At 42.6% G+C, this 18,479-nt stretch overlaps 1 protein-coding gene across 9 annotated transcripts in view; it reads right to left on the minus strand.

Moving 5' to 3' along the window:
* LOC134352900 (muscleblind-like protein 3) overlaps positions 1 to 18,479 on the minus strand; it is a 190,321-nt gene that overhangs the window by 132,710 nt on the left and 39,132 nt on the right. The window lies entirely within an intron of this gene.

The following is an 18,479-nucleotide window of genomic DNA, read 5'->3' on the forward strand; positions in this document are numbered from 1 at the left end:
AGCCATTGGAGATTAAAAAAAAGGGCCATTTCCCTTCATAAAGCTGCACATGGTAAGCAGGCGAGCCAATTGGGACCGGCTTTGCAGTGAGAGCTTGGGCGACAGGCCAATGAGAATGGCCGTCTCATATTGATCCGTTCTGCCAGACATTCATTGCTATGCCCAATGCACAAAAAAAATCCCTCAGCCTGACGTGTTTGATTCTGCTACACTAGCGTTACGTACAGTAAGAAGCATTAAAAGGAACGCTCCCTGGCTTCATGCTTTGTGTGTTTACATATTCAGTTGGTTGGCACCGACTGTTTTGAACCTCCTAACTTACAGGGCTTATATCTTAATGAAATCGTTGAGTCTCAGTAAAATAGAACAGCATACCAGCTGCAGCAGTGAGAGAGTCAATTCGGCACAGCTCTGTAAAATGCCTGGAATGGTTTATGGCTGTGTGCCACATTAGACTGCAGGCAGACACAGACTCGAGATGCAAAAGAGAGAAAAATTCAGCAGGGTGTGGTAAGCAAACAATGAAGTCCCTTCAGAAAATGAGAAGAGAGAGAAAAACAAAGCTATCTTCACTTTCATTTCACTTATTATTGTAAAAAAATTAATGTGGCGTTACGTTCACAGGGTTGCATGTCACTACCTCAGTGACAATACAGATTGGGCAGACCTATGTAATAATCAGCCAGTAACAGACAGTCCAGTAAGATGAGGGGAACCCACTGCAGACCCTCAGCTTTACAAACTGTGATGCAAGCCGTTGGGATACCAGGATTATTCCGAGCAAAGGGGGCGATGCTTTAAACAGGATGAGAAATGCTTTGGTGAACAGCCGGTAGAAACTGATTTTGGGGAAAGAACAGGGCAAAAGTGGGGCCAGATGCAATACTGACTTTGAACCCTTCCTCCGGGTCATGAAAACAAATCAACTAAAATGGAACCCTGATCAGGGACTAGATTATAATGGAGAGCATTTGGGTCACTCCACAGTAAGCTTGCTGATCTCGGAAGCTATTTGTCAGTTGTGTAGAGTGTCCATCTGAGCAATAAAAACACTTACAAAGCCATGTTTCTATGCCAAATTTGCCAAGGTAGCTTTACCCAAAGCAGCTAAAGAAGATCTTAATTGTCATAGGGTCATAATAGCACAGAAACAGGCCCTTTGGCCCAACTCAATGCCAACCATTATGCCGTCCTAAGCTGGTCCTCTATCCCTCTACATCTTTCTTATCTAGGTATCTGTCCAAATATCTTCTAAACATCGTAATTGTACCTGCCTTTACCAATTTCTCTGTCAGCCTGTTCCATATACCACTATCCCTCAGTTTCAATCTAAATCTTTCCCCTCTCACCTTAAACAAAAACCTTTTAGTTTCAAATCTCTACCTAGGAAAACAACATGACCATTCACCTTATTTATAGAAACACAGAAAACCTACAGCACAATACAGGCTCTTCGGCCCACAAAGTTGTGCCGAACATGTCCCTACCTTAGAATTTACTAGGCTTACCTATAAGTCCTCTAGTTTACTAAGCTCCATGTACCTATCTAAAGGTCTCCTAAAAGACCCTTTTTGTATCCGCCTCCACTACTGTTGCCGGCAGCCCATTCCACGCATTCACCACTCTCTGGAGAGTAAAGAAGTTACCCCTGACATCTCCTCTGTACCTACTACCCAGCACCTTAAACCTGTGCCATCTTGTGGCAACCATTTCAGCCCTAGGAAAAAGCCTCTGACTATCACACGATCAATTCCCCTCATCATCTTATACACCTCTATCAGGTCACCTCTCATCCTCCATCGCTCCAAGGAGAAAAGGCCGAGTTCACTCAACCTGTTTTCATAAGGCATGCTCCCCAATCCAGGCAACATCCTTGTAAGTCTCCTTTGCACCCTTTCTATGGCTTCCACATCCTTCTTGTAGTGAGGCGACCAGAACTGAGTACAGTCCTCCAAGTGGCGTCTGACCAGTCCCCATTTATGCCTCTCTTGACTTTATAAATCTCGATAGGCACTCATGCACCTACATCGCTCAAGGAAAGCAGTCACAGCCTATCCCGCTTCTCAGTACAACTCAAGCCCTCCAGTCCTGCTATGTTCCTGTGAATCTTTCCTGCACCTTCCTGAGCTTCATCCTATTGTCTAGTGACCAAACCTGCACACAATTATTTCCGCTAGAGTTATGGGCTCAGTGCAGAACAAAAGACATTCTGGAAACCTTCCTGTCAATCCACTGTTTAGGAAGAGAAGGAGGCAAAAGACAGGAAATTATAGGCTACCTTCAGTAGCTGGCAAGATTTTACAGTCCATTACTTAGGATGAGGTTTTGAGATAAATGGAGGCACTCAATAAATAGGCTGAAGTTAGCATGGTTTCCTTAAGTGGTGGGGGGGGGGGTTATTTGAGAAATTTGTTGGGATTCTTTGAGGAAGTAAAATGCAGGATATACAAAGGAGAATGAGTGGATGCTGTTTATTTGGATTTTCAGAAGGCCTTTGACAAGATGCTATATATGAGGCATCCAAAACTAGATAAAAGCCCATGATTTTACAGGAATGATACTAGCATGAATAGAAGATTGACTGACCGGTAGAAAGCAAACAGTGAGAATAAAGGTTGGCTTTTTGGTTGGCTGCCAGTGACAGGTGGCATTCCACAGGGGTTGATGTTAGGTCTCATATTATATGTTAATGATTAGGATGATGGAATTGATGGCTTTGTAGCCAAGATTGCAGAAAATACAAAAATAGATGGAGTGGCAAGTAGTGCTGAGGAAGTGGGAAAGATGCAGAAAGACTTGGACAGGCTGGGAGAATGGGCAAAGAAAGGACAGATGGAATACAGTGTAGGAAAGTATATGGTCATGAGCATGTAATAGAAAGACTAAAGGTATGAGACTATTTTCTAAATGTGGACAGAATACAGAAATTGGAGATGCAAAGGGACTTAGGAAGTCTAGTGCAGAATTCTAACAAGGTGCAAGTTAAGGTGGTAGTAAGGAAGGCAAATGCAATGTTAGCATTCATTTTGAGAGTTCTAGAATATAAAAATGAAGGATGTACTGCTGAGACTTTATAAGACATTGGTCAGACCACAATACCAGAGTATTGTGAGCAGTTTTGGGCCCCTTATCTAAGCACCAATGTGCTGGCATTGGAGAGGGTCCAGAGGCGGTTCATGAGAATGATCCTGGAATGTAAGGGTTAAATATGAGGAGGATTTGATAGCTCTGGGCTATACGCGCTGGAGTTTAGAAGAATGAAGAGGGTATTTCTTTAAAATCAACTTAATGTTGAAATGCCTGGATAGAGTGGAAATGTAAAGGATGCTTCCAGTAGTGGAAGAGACTTGGGCCAGAGGGCACAGCTCAGAATAAAATGACATCAGAGATGAGGAGGAATTTCTTTAGCCAGAGGGTGGATTTAATTGCCACAGATGGCAGTGGAGGCTAAATCATTGAGGCTAAATCATCTCGCTCCCCCCACTTTCAGCACTACCCGTCATTTTTTTCCCTCCAGTCCCGCTGAAGGGTCTCAGTCTGAAACATCGACTGCACTCTTTTCTACAGATGATGCCTGGCCTGCTGAGTTCCTCCAGCATTTTGTGTGTGGTGCTCGGATTTCCAGCATCTGCAGATTTTCTCTTGTTTGTTGATGGATTCTTGTTTAGAAAGGGTTGTCAGTGGTCATGGGGTGGAGACAGGGGAATTGGGTTGAGAGGATAAAATAAACCAGGCATGATCAAGTGGCAGAGGATACTCACTGGGACAAATAGCATCAAACTGCTGCTACGTCTTATGGTCTAATTGTCAACCCATTATTACAGTAAGGAAGTCCACGAGTATGGCAAGAAAAGATTACCCTTGGCTTCCACATCACCACTGTTCAACAAGTCTCACATTCTCCTTCAGTGAGAGATACAATTGGACCAAGTCTATGGAGTACAGCCATGATGAAAACCAAGGCTGTGTGGATATGGCCCTCTAAATATGCAGGCCAATAACTGTACAACTGGCATAAATCACCTTTCTGAATAGGAGGAGGGACAACGTCCTTCTGTATAAACCACTTGCCAGATACAGTCTCTGGGTCAGTCTGTTAGAATTACAGTGCAATGGACATGGTCCGTGAAGCAGCAGCTTAAATTCTAACATGAGAAAACCTGCAGATGCTGGAAATCCAAGCAACACACACAAAATGCTGGTGAATGCAGCAGGCCAGGCAGCATCTCTAGGAAGAGGTACAGTCGACGTTTCAGGCCGAGACCCTTCGTCAGGACTAACGGAAAAAAGAGGTAGTAAGAGATTTGAAGGGGGGGGGAGGGGGAGACCCTAAATGATAGGAGAAGACAGGAGGGGGAGGGATGAAGCTAAGAGCTGGGAAGTTGATTGGCTAAAGGGATACAAGGCTGGAGAAGGGGGAGGATCATGGGACGGAAGGCCTTGGAGGAAAGAAAGGGCACCGGAGGAAGATGGAGAACTTAAATTCTACTAAGCTTCTCCAAGGCATCAACAGAACAGTATTCTAGTGTCAGGCAACATACAGGATAGTCCAGAGAAGGGTCCACAGAGCAGATTCTGTGGAGCTCTCTCCTAACATCAATCGCTTCACAGAGTGGTGTGCCTTGGTCAACTAACAAATGGCAGTGTGTGCAGCTGTGCTACTGTGTAAACAACATCTATCAACTGCTCTCAAAGACAGTCACAGTGTCCCACAGCACAGAAACAGGCCTTTTGGCCCAGAGTCCATGCTGACCATCAGACACCATTTACACAAATCAACACTAACCCCAGTCTATTCTCCCCACACTCCCATCAGCTTTCCCCCCAGATCTTACCACCCAACGACACACTAGGGCAACTTACAGTCCCCAATTAACTACCAATCCATACAAATTTGAGATGGGAAAGAGACCAAAGCACCCAGAAGGAATCCACATTGAGAATGTGCAAATTCCACAGAGTCAGCACACAGGTCAGGATTGAAGGTGGGTCGCTGAAGCTCTGAGACAGCGGTTTTACAAATTCTGCTGCCCTGTGGGGGAGCTCCCAGTAGAGTTATTGGGGAATCTATCCTGCAGCACAAAGCAATGTACTGGATACAAACTGGGAACAAGCCCCAGTACAAACTAAGTACAGCATTGTTAAATGCAACAAATGTAGAAATCCACGTAGCATGCTCAGGTGAAGACAGACTGCACTGCTAAAGCTTGTGTTCACAATGGAGTGAGCACTCAAACCTTTAAGGAATAGAAGACCACAGACCAAGTGTTTGATCCTGGGGTCACCATAGATGAGTATTTGATGCTTGGTGGGCCTGCTTCCATGCTGTATGACGACGTGTAGAAGTAACCAGTGCTACTTGATACAATGCATGATTCACAAAAGATTCATGATCCCCTCATCTTCTGTGTGCCTTGGCACATATCCATGCATATGAAGTTCCTGGTGAACATATGCCCCCATACAGAGAACAAGGAAGGAAGTTCCAGGCATTTGCCCGAGTGACAGTGGAATGGCATATGTGAACATGTTGGTGCATAACTTGAAGAAAGCCCTACAAAAGTAGTGTTCCATGTGGACATACAAACTAAAGGAAATAGTGGGCCATGTAACTCTTTCAGCCTGATCTGTCAGTCAATTACACTATGGTTGATCTAACTGCAATATCAAGTTGACATTTCTGCCTACCAGCTCAAATTTTCACCCACTTACTTATCTATCTTCCTCTGCCTTGAGAATATTCAGTCTGCTTCCACCATCCTTTCAGGAAGAGAGTTCTGAAGGCTCATGACCTTCTGAAAAGAAAACAAAACCTCATCTTATCTCTCTCTTAAGTAGACTGCCCCTTATTTTTAAATGATGACCCAAGTTCTCCCATGAAAAGGAATACCAACTGTACATCTACCTTATCTCTTCCACTACATACAGGCCTAGCCTATCCATTATTACTTCAGAAGACAACCCAGTCATTCCAGATATTGGTTGAGTCAACATTCTTTGAACTGCTTCCTATACATTAAAGTCCTTCCTTAAATAAGGAGACCGATGATACACAAAACTGTCAACATGTTTTCAACAATGCCCTACTTAACTTAAGCTTTACCATGTTCCTTTTATACTCATTTCTCCCTCCATTATAGGCTGTAGCTTCATACTAGCCTGTCACAAATTGCAACCAGGACACTAAGATATCTCTGTATCTCTATCCAGCCTCTGCAACCTCTCACCATTTTGATAGTGGTGGAGCAACCCTAATGTTCTTGTTCTTCAAGATGCTAAAGATCATTAGCTTGAAAGGTGTTTTTGAAGGAGTCTTGGCAAATGACCGTAGTGCATTTTGTGAATAGCACACACCAGAGAAAGTGTGTGCTGATTGTGCAGGGAGTGGATGTTTAGAATGCTGGGTTGGGGTGCCAGTCAAACATCTTGCTTTCTCCTGGATGGTGCTAAGTTCCTTCAGCACCGTTGGTGTTGCACTGTTCCAGGCAACTAGTTGAGTTTGATCACACTTCTGTCCAGTGGTGGAAAGATTTTGTAGATTAGATGTGGATCGCTCATTGTAGAATACCCAGGCAACATGGTAGCTTAGTGGGTAGCACAGCAGCGCAACACAATGCTTTATAGAGCCAGCGGTCAGAACATTGGGGTTCAATTCATAGCATGATACACCACAGGAACAGGCCTTTTAGTCCAACTCATCCATGCTGACTAAGACCACCCCATTTGTCTGCATCTGGCCTATATCCCTTTCCTGACCACGTACCTGCCCAATACCCTTTAAATGTTACTTCTGTACCTACCTCAATCGCTTTCTCTGGCAGCTTGTTCTATAAAATTGCACCACCTCTGGGTGAAGAAGGTGACCTCAGATCCTCTTCAAATCTTTCCTCTCACACTATAAAATCTCCAACCAGAAACTTTATCTCTGTTTCTCTTCCCACGTGTGCAGCCTGATCTGTTGAGTATTTCTAACATTTACTATTTTGATGTATTTCTCCTTGTCAAGGGTGACAGAGCGTCTGGAACTTTGACTGTTCCCCTTTCCACAGATGCTGCCTGACTGATTCAGTTTTTCCAACATCTTCCATTCTCTTTTTTACACTACACTCACACAAATGCACGAGTGGCAAGTCCTACCATGGTACCGTTAACACACAAGTAAGTGCTGGGCTGCTTATCAGATTAGAGACCAATTTCCAATGGTGCACCAAGCAGTTTGGTGCTTGCTGTTTGCAATACACCTCAACAACTTGGATGAGAATGTAGATGGCAGTGTGGTGGGACAATGAAGGAGCTCCTCTAATGCTACAACAGGAACTAGCACAACTAGGAATGTGGACAAGGGAATAGCAGGCAGAATTTAATTCAGACTCGTGTGAAGTGATGCAGTTTGGGAAGTTAAACCAGGGCAGGACTTGCACAGCAAATGATAGGGCACTGTGGAATACAGCAATATAAGGGTAAAAGCACACAGTGCTCTGAAAGTGGCAATGCAGGTTGTAGTAGTAAAGAAGCTTATGGAAGCTTGTCTTCATCAGTTGGGTCCGAATCATGCCACAGCTGAACAAGATCTGAGACCACACTTGGGAGTACTGTGTGCAGCTCTGGTTGTCATACTAGAGAACAGCTGAGTCAGTTTGATGGGGTAGAGAACAGAATCACTCACACATTCCCTGGACTAGAGGACTTGAGTTATGAGAAGAAACTGAATAGGCTGTGAATGTTTTCCCTGGAGTAAAGGAGGCTGAGGTGTAATCTTACAGAGGTTTATAAAATCATGAGGAGCATGGTCATAGTCTTTTCCCAGGGTAGGGGATTCTGAAACGAGAACATACAAGTTTATGATCAGAGAGAAATTATTTAAAGGGGACCTGAGGAGCAAGGTTTTCACACAGAAGGTGGTATATGGAACAAGCTGCCAGAGGAAGTGGTAGAGGTGTTACAGCTGCAAAGTTTAGGTGTTTATACAGGTATATGGATGGGAAAGGATTGGAGGGATATGTGACCAGCTCAGCAGGGCATGTTTGAGTTGAGCTGAAGGACCTGTTTCCATGCTATACAATTCTATCATTCCACCTTATTAAACATCTAGTGGCTTGCTGTGCTGATCTCAATCATTGTAACCCATCCTACCACAGACCCTCCCACTGTAAATTAACTTTACCTCTCTCCTTCCCAGTCTTGACAAAGGGCTGCAGATCGGAAGCAGTGTTTTTCTCTCTCCACAGACACTGCCTGAATTGTTGAGTTCTTCCAGCACATTTTGCTTTTATTTTGAATTTCCAGCATCTGCAGCTTTTTATTTTGATTTTCAATAAAGGATTGGCAATCTATTTACAGCAAATAGTAATGTTTGTGTGACAGACTCCAGTATAAAGTGGCATATCAGACCAACAATGAAGCTGAGCAACACACGCAAAATGCTGGAGGAACTCAGAAGGCCAGGCAGCGTCTATCGAAAAAAGTACAGTCGACGTTTCGGGCCGAAACCCTTCAGCAGAACAATGAAGCTGCTTCCATTTCCTCCAAGGTGCAGGACAATGTCTGTCAGTGGATCTGTAATGAGTATAAACCTTGCAGTGGTGCCAGAAAGTTTGTGAACCCCTTACAATTTTCTCTGTTTCTGCATAATTACAGCCTAAATGTGATCAAATCTTCACGCATCCTAAAACTAGAGAAAGAGAACCCAATCAAATAAATAACACAAAAAACATTATAATTGTTCATTTAGTTATTGAGAAAAATAATCCAATATTGCATATACTTGTTGGAAAAAATAAGTGAACCTTTGCTCTTAGTAACTGGTGTGACCCCTTTGAACAGCAATAACTTCAACCATACGTTTCCAGTAACTGTTGATCAGTCCTGCACAGCGGCTTGGAGGAATTTTACACCATTCCTCCTTACAAAACTGCTTCAACTCTGGGAGGTTGGTGGGCTTCCTTACGTGAACTATTTGCTTCAGGTCCTTCCAAAATATTTCTGTAAGATTAAGGTCAAGACTTCGATTCAGCCATTCCAAAACATGACTTTTCTTCTTTTTAAATGCTAGAGTCCATTATTAAAGATGAAATAGCGGCATATCTTGATAGCAGTGATAGGATTGGGCCGAGCCAGCATGGATTTACCAAGGGCAAATCATGCTTGACTAATCTATTGGAGGGTTTTTCGAGGATGTAACCAGGAAGATAGACGCAGGAGATCCAGTGGATGTGGTGTACCTTGACTTTCAGAAGGCATTTGATAAGGTACCACATAGGAGATTGGTGGGTAAAATCAGAGCTCATGGCATTGGGGGGGGGAGGATATTGACATGGATAGAAAACTGGTTGGCAGATAGAAAGCAAAGGGTAGCAGTGAATGGGTGTTTCTCGGATTGGCAGGTGGTGACTAGTGGGGTGCCACAGGGCTTGGTATTGGGACCACAGCTGTTTACGATTTACGTCAATGATTTAGAAGAAGGCATTGTGAATAACATCAGCAAGTTTGCTGATGATACTAAGCTGGGTGGCAGGGTGACATGTGATGAGGATGTTAGGAGAATTCAAGGTGACTTGGATAGGCTGGGTGAGTGGGCAGAAACTTGGCAGATGGCGTTTAATGTGAATAAGTGTGAGGTTATTCACTTTGGGAGCAAGAACAGGAAGGCAGATTATTATCTGAATGGTGTGGAGTTAGGTAAGGGTGAAATACAAAGAGATCTAGGAGTATTTGTCCATCAGTCTCTGAAGGTGAATGAGCAAGTGCAGCAGGCAGTGAAGAAGGCTAATGGAATGTTGGTGTTTATTACAAAGGGAATTGAGTACCAGAGCAAGGAAATCCTTTTGCATTTGTACAGGGCCCTGGTGAGACCACACCTGGAGTATTGTGTGCAGTTTTGGTCTCCAGGGTTAAGGAAGGACATCCTGACTGTGGAGGAGGTGCAGCGTAGGTTCACTAGGTTAATTCCTGGGATGTCCGGACTGTCTTACGCAGTGAGGTTAGAGAGACTGGCCTTGGACACGCAGGAATTAAGGAGATTGAGGGGGTTCTGATTGAGACTTATAAGATTATTAAGGGATTGGACAAGATAGAGGCAGGAAATATGTTCCAGATGCTGGGAGAGTCCAGTACCAGAGGGCATGGTTTAAGAATAAGGGGTAGGTCATTTAGGACAGAGTTGAGGAGGAACTTCTTCTCCCAGAGAGTTGTGGAGGTGTGGAATGCGCTGCCTCAGAAGGCAGTGGAGGCCAATTCTCTGGCTGCTTTCAAGAAGGAGCTAGATAGGTATCTTATGGATAGGGGAATCAAGGGTTATGGGGACAAGGCAGGAACCGGGTATTGATAGTAGATGATCAGCCATGATCTCAGAATGGCGGTGCAGGCTCAAAGGGCCGAATGGTCTACTTCTGCACCTATTGTCTATTGTCTATAAACCATTCTGTCATTGACTTACCCTTGTCTTTTGGCTCATTGTCTTGCTGCATTATCCAACATCTATTAAGTTTCAGGTGATAGACTGCTACCCTGACATTTTCTTGTAAAATGTCTTGATACAATTTTGAATTCATTGTTCCCTCAATGATTGCAAGCTGTCCAAGCCCTGAGGCAGCAAAACAGCCCCAAACCATGATGCTGTTTCCACCATGGTTCACAGTTGGGATAAGGTTTGGTGTTGGTGTATAGTGCCCTTTTCATCCAAACATGAGAATGTGCATTTCTGCCAAAAAAAAGTTCAACTTTTGTCTCATCTGTCCACAGAACATTGTCCCCAAAAGCATTGCAGAACACCCAGGTGGTCTTTTGCAAATGGTTTTCTCTGTGGTGTCCTTCTATGAACATTCTTGTTCAGCACTGTCCTTATAGTGGACACATGAAGAAAGACTCTAGCAAGTTCTAGAGATTTCTGCAGGTCTTTTGCTGTTACCCTTGGGTTCTTTTTCATCCCCTTCAGTTTTACACATTGTGCACTTGGTGTGATCTTTGCAGGATGCCCACTTGTAGGAAGAGTAGCAACAGTACTGAATTTTACTGTGGACTGATCAACACTCAGGTCTTTGAAAATCCTTTTGTAGCCTTTTCTAGCTTGATGGATCTCTACAATTCTTCTTATAAGGTCCTTTGAAAGTTCTTTTGATTGAGACATGGTGCACAAAAACAGATCTTTCTTGAGAAGAGCAGGCTTGGTCAGTACCTGACCTTGAGGTTCTTTTTTATAGGGCAGGGCACCTCTACAACCCACACCTCCAATCTCATCTCATTGACTGGAACACCTGTCTCCAAATTGCTTTGTAGAAGGCATAATCCCAAAGGTCCACATACCTTTTCCAACAAATACGTGTAATATTGGATCACTTTTCTCAATAAATAAATAAATAAATAAATAAATGACTATAATGCATGTGTGTTATTTATTTAATTAAGTTCTCTTTATCTAGTTTTAGGACATATGAAGAACTAATCACATTTTGTCATATTTATGCAGAAACAGAAAATTCTACAGGGTTTACAAATTTTCTAGCACCACTGTACATGCAGTAGTGCCTGTGAAACTGAACCCCAGTATAATCTAGTCTCTGCAGAATAGTCTTATCATTATAATCCAAGGTACACCTGAACATTGTCTACATAGATTTTAGTAAGGCGTTTGACAAGGTGTCTAATAGGAGACTAATCCAGAAGATTAAGATGCATATGATCTGCACCGAATTGGCTGTTTGGATTCAGAACTGGCTTCTGCATAGAAGGCAGAGGGTAGTGGTTGAAGGGACTTATTCGAGCTGAAGGTCTGAAATTAGTGGTGTTCTGCAGGGATCTGTGCTGGGACCTCCACTGATTGTGATGTATATAAATGACCAGGATGAAACTGTAGATGGATGGTTTAGTAAGTTTGGAGATAAGACCAAGATTGGTAGAATTGTGGACAGTGTAGAAGACTGGTAAAGAATATAGCACAATATAGATTAGTCCAAATATGGGCTGAGAAATGGCAGATGGAGTTTATTCCAGATAAATGTGAAGTGTTGCACCTTGCTAGGGCAAATTCAAGGAGACAGTACACTGTTGAGGGCAAGATCCTTAACAATATTGCTGAGCAGAGAAATCTTATGAGTCCAAGTTCATAGCTCCTTGAAAGCCACTCCACAGGTCAATAAGGTAGTTAAGGTGGGTTATGGAACGCTTGCTTTTATTAGTCGAGGCATTGAGTTCAAAACTCAGGAGGTTATGTTGGAACTTTATAAAACTCTGGTTAGGCCACATCTGAGTATTGCATACAATTCTGGTCACCCCACTAGAGGAAGGATGTTGAGGCTTTGGAGAGGGTGCGAAGAGGATTACCTGGATGCCGCCTAGTTTAGAGGGCATGTGCTATCGTGAGAGGCTGGATAAACTTGGGTTGTTTTCTCTGGAGTGTTGGGGGCTGAGCGGAGATCTGATAGAGGTTTATAAGATTATAAGAGGCATAGATTGAGTGGACAGAGAGTATCTGTTCCCCGGGTTGAAATGTCTAATACCAGAGGACATGCGTTAAAGGTAAGAGGGAGTAGGTTCAAGGGGGATGTGAGTCAGAGTCATAGATTCCTGGAATGTGCTGCCCAGTATGATAGTAGAGGCAAATACATTAGAGGCTTTTAAGAGACGTTTTGATAGACATATAGATGTAAAAAAAAAGATGGAGGGATATGGACATTGTGTAGGTAGGAAGAATTCATGTTTGGGTGTTTTCGATTTGCTTTTCATCTTGTTCAGCACAACATTGTGGGCCAAATAGCCTGTTCATGTGCTGTACTGCTCTACAGGTAGATAGGGTCGTAAAGGAAGCTTTAGACACATTGGTCTTCATAAATCAAAGTACCGAGTACAGGAGATGGGATGTTATGTTGAAATTGTATAAGATGTTGATGAGGCTTAATTTGAAGTATTGTGTTGCAGTTTTGATCACCTACCTACAGGAAAGATGTAAACAAGGTTGAAAGAGTACAGAGAAAATTTACAAAGTTGTTGCCAGAACTGGAGGTCCTGAGTTATAAGTAAAGATTGAATAGTTTAGGATTTGATTCCTTGGAACATAGAAAATTGAGGGGAGATTTAATAGAGGTATACAAAATTATGAGGGGTAGAGGTAGAATAAATACAAGCAGGCTTTTTCCACTGAGGTTGGGTAAAACTATAACTGAAGGTCATGGGTTAAACATAGAAACGTAGAAAACATACAGCACAATACAGGGCCTTCGGCCCACAAAGCTGTGCCGAACATGTCCTTACCTGAAAACTACCTAGGCTTTACCCATAGCTCTCTATTTTTCTAAGCTCCATGTATCTATCCAGGTGTCTCTTAAAAGACCCTATCGTTTCCGCCTCCAGCACTGCCGCTGGCAGCCCATTCCATGCACTCACCGCTCTCTGCGTAAAAAAACTTACCCCTGACATCTCCTCTGTACCTACTTCCAAGCACCTTAAAACTGTGCCCTCTCGCGCTAGCCATTTCAGCTCTGGAGAAAAGCCTCTGACTATCCACATGGTCAATGCCTCTTTAAGGGTGAAAGGTGAAAAGTTTAAGGGAAACATGGGGGGAAACTTCTTTACTCAGAGGGTTGTGAGAGTATGGAACGAGCTGCCAGTGCGAAGGACTAAGGCAGTTCAAATGGTAGGTGGGCCAAAAGGCCTATTTCTTGTCTGTACTTTTCTATGACTTCTCAAGGATCTGGGAAGGTCCTTAGTGAGTACTTTACATCAGTATTTACCAAGGAGAGGGACGGAGAGCATAAGGTAACCAGTGTCAAGATTATTAATATGCTAGGGCATTCTGTAGAAAAGGAAGGGGTAGTGTTCAGTCTCTTAAGGAGCATTAAGGTGGATAAATCCCCTGGGCCTGATAGGATATACCCCAGGTAATTAAGACAGCCAAGTGAAAAGCTTGCTGGGACCTAGACCAACATCTTTGTGCCCTCCCTAACCACGAGCAAGGTCCTGTAGGAATGGCGAGTAGCTAACGTTGTTCCGTTGTTCAAGAAAGGAACCATGGATAATGCTGGAAACAATAGACCGGTCAGCTGTAGGGAAGTTACTGGAGAGAATTCTTAAGGATAAGAGTAATGAGTATTTGGAAAACCATGGCCTAAGTAGCGAGGGTCTGCATGGCTTTGGGCAGGGCAAGTTTGTGTCTTACAAACTTGAGTGAGTTTTTTGACAAGGTGATGAAGGTGATTGATAAAGGAAGAGCTGTGGATGTTGTCTGCATGGATTTTAAAATGCTCTAGCTGGAGGTCTGTCATTAGCGGTGTTCCGCAGGGATCTGTGCTGGGAATTCTGCTGGTTGTGATGTATATAAAAGACCTGGATGAAAATGTAGATGGGTGGGTTAGCAAGTTTGTGGATGATACAAAGATCGGTGGTGTTGTGGATAGCATAGATGACTGGCAAAGAATACAGTGGGATACAGATCAGGGTGCAGAAATGCAGATGGAGTTTAACTCAGATAAATGTGAGGGGTAGTACCTTGGTAGGTCAAATGTAAAGAGACAGTACATTGTTAAGGGCAAGACCCTCGATAGTGTTGATGAGCAGAAGGATCTCGGGGTCTAAGTTCAAAGCTTCCTGAAGGTGGCGACACAGGTTGATAGGGTGGTTAAGAAGGCATTAGGCATGCTTGCCTTTATTAGCTGAGACACTGAGTTCAAAAGTCAGGAGGTTATGTTGCAGCTTTATAAAACTCTAGTTAGACCCCATCTGGAGTACTGCATACAGTTCTGGTCGTCCCATTATAGATGGATGTTGAGGCTTTGGAGAAGGTGCAGAAGGGATTTACAGGGTGTTGCCTGGAATAGAGGACATGGGCTATAACTAGATGTGACACAAACTTAGGTTGTTTTCTCTAGATTGCTGAGACAGAGGAGAAATCTGATAGAGGTTTATAGTCAAAGATCAAGAGAGGTATAGCTAGAGTAGACAGACCAAATCTTTTTCCAAGGGTTGAAATGTCTAATGCAGAGGGCATGCATTTAAGGTGAGAGGGTGTAATTTCAAAGGAGATGTGAGGGGCAAATTTACTTATACAAATGAGTGCCTGGATTGTGCTGCCTGGGGCGGTGGTAGAGACAGATACATTAGGGAATTTCAAGACCCACTCAGATAGGCACATGAATATGAGGAAATGGAGGGATATGGACATTGAGTAGGCACAAGGCATTAGTTTAGTTGGCCGTTTAATTACTAATTTATTTGGTTCTGTACAACAATGTGGGCCAAAGAGCCTGTTTCTGTACTGTTCTATGTTCTAATGGGTTGAACACTAACCCAATCCATAAACCCATAGAACTGACCCCAACACAATGATATGTGCCAGTCCATATCTAAAGGAAGATAGAGCTGGAATAAACTACAATGTGATCAACATGATCAAGTGCTCAATCACGAGCACAAGACTCCCCACCATGATTTTCAAGAAGGCTGCATCCATCATCAAGGTTCCTCCCCATCCAGGTGATGCCTTCTTCTCCTTACCACAATTGGGGAGGAGCTGTGGGATACTGAAGACTCACACTCAATGCTTTAGGAACAGCTTTTCCCCACTTTGCTATCAGATTTGTGAATGTTCCATGAACAGTACCTTGCTATTTCCATTGTGTACTGCTTGTTTACGTCTTGCACTGCAGTGTGCCATAAATGAACCAATTTCATGGCACATTGTCAGTGATAATAAACCTGATTCTGCCAATGGAACAGAACCCAACATGAACCTGTACAAGAGTCTGCAGAACAGAAAAGTAATTCAATGTACGAACTAGTGAAACAAACCACATGGGAAACTAGTAAATAGTACTACATAACATAATCCACATAGCTCTAAAGACTCCCTGGGAACTAAAACCTGCTTCTTCGGTGAAACCTTTGACCACAGACTTCAGATATTACTTTCTATGCTGAGTGTCAATTTCTGGCCAAATTTTGTTAAACACTCACATTAAATGCTCTAGAAGATTTCATTCTGTAAAAAGTTCTTTGAAATTTTTTAAACTGTTGGTAAACGGTACCCAACTAAAACAAAGATTGACTGATTATCCTGTCATTTGTGGGAGCTTGCTTTATAAGCACAGCAAAAATAACTACACATAGCAGTAGATGAACTGAAAAAATACTTCTTTAATTTCGATGGATAGTAAGAGTGATACAAGAAAGTTGTAACTGGGTAATTTCATTTGATGGTTGTGGACAACTTTCCTGTGTCAGAAAATACTTGGCAAAATTAGATTTAATTATAAATTCGGGGTGAAAGTACTTACACTTTCTTCTAGAAATATTCTTTCATTCCATAAGCAAGGATGAGTCAAAACTGTTATTGGTGATAGATATTGAAGGAAGATGGAACGCAAGTTATCAGGGAATCATTCTGACCACAGCTGTTTGACTTAATACTCATGATAATACCTTTCTGTTGAAATAATTTTTCAACAAAGAGGATATTGCAAGGCTAGATCATAACAGTAAAATTCAAATTGTATAACTAAAAATCAAATGATTTATATTGCATGAGATTAACATAGGATAAATGCAAAAAGATGTTGATGTCAGCTGAACTCAGTTGGCACAAGAGCCTCTTTCTGTGCTGTGACTATATAACTGTGACCACTCGCTCCTCTATCTCAATCAGACTTCCTGAATCTTTTCTTTATCATCTGGAACCTTGGCAGTAAAAAGAAATATAGTTCTTCCTTTAAGTTAGGAAATCGGCAACTTGGCCTTTTGCATTATTCCTTTTTACAGAATCTTTCTCCTGTTCACACGCCACAGACTATTACAGATGTTCCTTGTTGGCTATTGTGTATTTCTGCCTTGAGGGGATTCGAGTGCAGTAACATGTGGAGTGTGAACAGCAATGCATGAGAAACTTTAAACAAATATTTCTAGTCGCTCAAATTGACCAAGTATGTCACAATGACATCATACTTGTAAGACAGTGCAATCCCCTTTAAAGGAAGGGGTGAAACTAACACAAGAACATTAACAAATTAAACTGGTTAACTGGATTTCAAATTTCGTCAGCCTTGGAAAATGACAGAGGTTGTTAATGTAACTCCCTATCCAGCCTTATGAAAATTATTGCTTCTTGACCCTCTTTCAGCATGGTCCGTGCCAAATCTTCTATAATAATTGTGCGACTGACATGAATTGAAAGCATTCAAACCCACCACCTATCTCACCATCTATTTTGGGCATTGCACTGAGATTATGTGGTGTCAGTGAACCTTTCTACATCACTCACTAACTCTTATGAGGTAACTGTTTGAAATGTTAGACTTCACAACTTGTCCAAAGACCCTTTTTCCCATTTCTGATATGTATAGAGGTGTCAGCACATGGACCTTCTCATTTAATCTGAACCTCCTCCATTTGGTATGTCCTTTGATACAATACTTGTCGTGTCACCTGGCCCATCAGACTCAAACTCAGACATTGCTGTGTTTTCAGCACATTGGAACTTCTGCATAACAGCACCTTCTTATAAACTGAAGTGTCAATCTCCAGCGCTGCTGAAAACCTGCAAGTTGCCCATTGATAACAAGATGTGATTGACCTTGGATGACCTTTCATCATTATACTTCCACTTGAGATGCATGATCTCATTCATTTCACAAACTTCTCAGATTGTGGAACCGCCATGAGATATAGGAACAGAATGTCTTTATTTAGTGCGACACTTGGTCTATCGAATCAGCTTCACCATTCAATCGTGGCTGATATATTTTTCAACCCCAATCTCCCACTTTCTCTCCTAACCCTCAACTTCCTTACAATCAAGAATTTATTAATCTTTGACTTAAATACACCCAATGCTTGGCCTCCAGAGCCCTGTATGGACAAGAATTCCACAGATTCACCAGAAATCTCTTTTTAACTCAATTTTATTGCATTGTCCCATTATCCTGAGGCTATGCACTGTGATCCTAGACTCTCCTGCAAATGGGAACATCCACTCCATGCGGGCCTTTCAGCACCAAGTAGGTATACATGAGATTCTCCTCACCGCTCCCGCCCCCCACCCCCAATGCTTCCAAATTCTTTCAATTACAGGCTCAGGGACAACAGATGTTCCTCAATGGTTAAGCCTTTCATTCTTGTGAACCTCATTTGGACCCTTTGCAGGGCCAACAAATTTTTTCTTAGATTATAGAGGCAAAAATTGCTCATAATATTCCAAATGACCAACACCTTTTAAAAGCCTCAGCAGTACATCTTTGCTTTCATGTTCCAGTCCTTCTTTACACCATCCAATACTACCTCCTTGGAGATGATGTATCAGAAAGGTTTTATAGTCGGTTTAGTGATGACTCATGGCCATACACATACAGCCTCAATCTGCTTTGAATTCATTTGCATATTTGCCAACAAAAGAGGAACACTAGAATGATCCCGTGGCCACTTCCACACTTGCCCTGATGCTCTCGCCATCTGTTATCTGCAGCCTGTTGTGGTGTAGACTTGGCAAATGCAGCACTTGC

This window comes from Mobula hypostoma, chromosome 10, assembly GCF_963921235.1.
Source record: "Mobula hypostoma chromosome 10, sMobHyp1.1, whole genome shotgun sequence".
Taxonomy (NCBI): domain Eukaryota; kingdom Metazoa; phylum Chordata; class Chondrichthyes; order Myliobatiformes; family Myliobatidae; genus Mobula; species Mobula hypostoma.